Source organism: Leptosomus discolor, chromosome 7 (genome assembly GCF_034619465.1).
Source record: "Leptosomus discolor isolate bLepDis1 chromosome 7, bLepDis1.hap2, whole genome shotgun sequence".
Lineage (NCBI taxonomy): Eukaryota > Metazoa > Chordata > Aves > Leptosomiformes > Leptosomidae > Leptosomus > Leptosomus discolor.
In genome coordinates this window covers 42,994,072-42,998,143 of record NC_141397.1, presented here as the reverse complement: position 1 = coordinate 42,998,143, position 4,072 = coordinate 42,994,072, and positions in this window count along the sequence as shown.

The following is a 4,072-nucleotide window of genomic DNA, read 5'->3' as shown; positions in this document are numbered from 1 at the left end:
CAACACTGTGCAGTGAAAGAGCGTGGCCTGCCCTGTGCTGTGAAAAAGTGTAGTTTGGCTTGATGTAGTCCATAAGGTAGAGGCATTGGAAAGCAGGATGTTGGCTTTTGTGCACTTTCTTCCGATTCAGCAAGTTTTCTCGTTTCCTTTATGATCCAAAGACTACATGGTTTTGCTGGGCTTTTTTTTGTCACTTGGTAGGACTTCTTGTAGGCTTCCTGTACTCATTTTAACATATGAATGCTGTCTGAAAATCTTAAGTAATCTTAATTTTTACAGTTTACTGTTATTCCTTTTGGATTTCAACAGAGAGGCATTAAAGAGAGCGTATTGTGAAGCTTTTGATGTAATACCTTTTCCACTTTTTTTCCCCACTCATAAGATTAAAATATGTAACAACTCAGTTTATTGAATAAACTTACTTGAGCCTGTCCCTGGACAAAACACTCTTATAGTAATAAATTTCCCATGTGAAGAATCACATTTTTTGAGTAAACTGAGATTTTGGTGGCGTTTAGCTGTTGTATGAGAATAGAGTGAAATGGGGAAACTGACTGGAAGTAGAGTTCTGTATTTTTCTTTTACCTCAGACTTTGTTATGACCAGGGAGTGTTTGGCTTAGATACAGACTGATAAACCAATTTGCTTTTTCCTGGATTCTTGCCACACCTTTCTCTAACAGCTTTACAATATTAGAACGTACTTTACTGCAGAAAAGTAACTTTAACCCCTTAAAGTATATGCACATGAGCAGGTTACTGTGGAATGAGGTATATTTGGAGTGGTTTAAAAGCAAGTAGATTACCATTAGCCAGTTGAACAAGAAAATTATCACTAGTCTAGATCAACTGTAGTGTTTTATATAGGGTTGCTATGGTTGGCCTATGTTAACAGGGAACATCATGTTCTTAGCAAGGTGTTATGTAATATTTGGCATGAATGTCTTGTAGACACTGTATCATACCCGTAACATTACCACATCATAATTACTAGATAATCAGGAGTCTCTGAAAAGGAATTTTTGTGTCCAGTTTTGGTTGCATGGCCTAGAATTCCTCAATGAGGATGGCAGATTACAGAGATTAACTGAGTTGTCTTGCTGTATTCATACTTTCCACATCCAGTTGTATCCTTGCTGTGCAAGTTTTGAACTGCTTGAATGTTTATTATGTTAACTGAGCTTGTCAAGCACTGAACATCAAATGAGTCAAATTCTGTATTATTCTTTGTGATATATGTACTATGTTATTCAGTTTCTTACTCGGAAGGGCTTTGACTTGCACTTTTGGGTGTGGATGAGGTTGGATGCAGAGAACGGTCATCTTGAGACTAATGCAGCTGATGTTTTGTGTATTCCATAAAAGGTGTCTGTCCCCTCTTCTGCTTTAACTGCTGCCTTAAACTTAACCACTGCTGTAGCGGGAGCCAGACTGTTCATGTTGCATGTGTTGTTGACAGTAAGGCAAACCTTTTACTTGTGGGGTTGTTGGTTAGTAAAGAACAACTCCACCTTCTGGCATGTAGAGTGTTTTTTTGGGGGTTGTTTCTTTTTAGCTACAAGTGAGATACTTCCTTCTTTGAGGTAATTTTAAAGGGCATGGAAGAAGAGAAGGCAGCAGTCAAAAATGCACTTCATGCGCTAATGGTTTTGCGATCTGTTGCTGGGATTTCTTGTGGCCTCAGGCCGCTTTTGGGAAATACAGTATGGTAGAGAAGACCAAAATGAAAGGATATGTCTGCAAAAGCTGTGGAGAGGCTGTTAAGCTACCCTTTAGAGCATGTTCTGTTCATGCTGACAGTGAGCCAGCAACCATATGTAGTAGGAAAGCACCCGAACACATGGGAATCCACATGCCTGAGCATACGCACAGTGATCTGGTACTCTAGTAAGTGGCTTAGAAGATCACCAGGCATGCTTGTGCAGCCTGCTTGTACTCTGCCTGCCAGCAGTGCTGGAACACGGGCAGATCAGGCTTCTGTGCTTCCGTTTTGTATTTCTGAGGTTATCCTTTAACTGTAGGTAGGGTCTTTGTGTCTGAATGCCTGCACTGGGCTTGTACCAATCCAGCACAGAGTCACTTTACTTGGTCCTCTCTCCCTCTTTAGGAGTTCCTGAGGGGCAGTGGCAGTGTATGAAGTTTCATCTAAGTTGCACAGGCAGTGTTTCTGAAGATCATGTTTTCCATGCTTGTCCACATATGCAAGTAAGGTTATGAGAATTTGTGTGTAAGGTCAAGAAAAGTTTTTGTACAGATGTTTTCAGCTGCTGCTGAAGTAGTGTGTGACTTTTTTTGGTAGTCTGATTTAGACAGCTTTGCTTGTAGGACGTAATAAGAAGTGAGGCTAAATTTACCTTCCTCAAGATATATAATTATGGAGAATGATTTTCCTTTTTCCATCATTTTCTCCCAATAGAAGGCAAAACTTTATTGGGGGTGCTGAAGGGGCAGAGACTCAACATGCTCTTTACATGATGACTGGACCGAAATACGCAGAGAGCATGTTTCTTGGTAAGAGTATGAGATTGTTCTGCAGATCATGTGAGCAGGCTGCAGGATTTTGGTACAAGCAGTACCGATGTCCATTCTGAAAAGATGTGATAGTGGGAAAGAGAGCTCATTTGTACATCAAAATGTCTGGGAAAGACTTTGGGGTTTTGCTTCCAGCTGTTTTTGAGTATACTGTGGTAATTCTTAATGCTCGATTTTTTTTATTTTTATTTTTTTTTTCCTTAGATGTAAGAGTTAGAGATTTCCTTCTATAGATGGCTTTTAAAAGTATAACTGATTTTTAAAAAGTAGAACTGAAGCTATACTGCCTTTCAAACATCCTGTCCTAAAAGAGACACTTCACTGTTAAATAACACCTGTAATTGAAGTTTAGGGAAACAAGATGAAGTGGCAGGGATGTCCAGTAGTTCTCTATTTTGTTCGTTTTGCTTCCTATCCACCTTATTTCTTGCAGCTTTTGTATCTTAGTATGGTTTTCGTGCTTTTATGTTTCTGCTGCTTAGTGTCTTTAATTGTACAAAGGTCTTTGGGATATAAAAGTGCTTCTTTGATTTCAAATACACCTCTACCCATGGGTTCCTCTGTGACTCAAGCTCTTGTTTCTCCGTACTAATATAGCCGAGTCGTAGGACAAGTATGTTGTGTTGATTAGGTTGCCACACTTTGTGGAGTGTATTACTGATGCAGTGGAGGCTGTATTAGTAGTAATTTGTTTGGCATAGTCTTCCAGAATGGGACTTTCATTCTGACTGAAATCTTTAACTGGGTATGAACTGCAGCAATGTCTAAAGAGCAGCATTAGTCTGGAACTTTTGTAAATGTAATACCCCATGGTGAAATTCTGCCCCTTTTTTTAAGGGAGGAGAGCAGTAGACGTGCAAATATACTGCTTAATGGCGATGTCAACAAACATTAAAGTTGAAATATAGTGGTGTAGATACTTTAGATCTAGTTTCACCTATAGTAAAGGTGAAATGTATGACTGCATGGTGGGATGTGACAATTTTTCTCTGCTTTCTGTGACAACACTTCCTTGAATCATAGAATATACTGGGTTGGAAGGGACCTCTAATACTCAGCTAGTCCAACCCCCCTACAATAAGCAGGAACATCTCTAACTAGGTCAGGCTGCTCGTTTTTTTGTTTTGTTCAAAAAGGACAAGAATTGACATAGGCAAAGACTTCCGACTACTGATCTCCTGCTAAAGAATTTCTCCAGTTCCCCTCAGGAAGAGAATAGTGTTTTCTTTTTACAAAGAAAATCAAATGTCTTTTTAAATTCACACTTAATACAAGGAATTTTAGTTTTCCTTTAAGAAGGTAGCTATTGTAAGACTGGAAGGAAGGATGTCTAGAAATTAGTATGGAACAGGGAAAGAAGACTGTTTAGCTGCAATGATCAGATGCTATCTGTTAACACCTCTCCCCTCCCAGAAGGGGAAGGGAGAGAGAACAAGGGAGAGATTTTACGGTTTGGAAAGGAAAACTAAAACAGCCTTAATGAAACAATAACAATAAACCCAGATAATAAAAATAAGACAATAAGGAAATATATACAAATA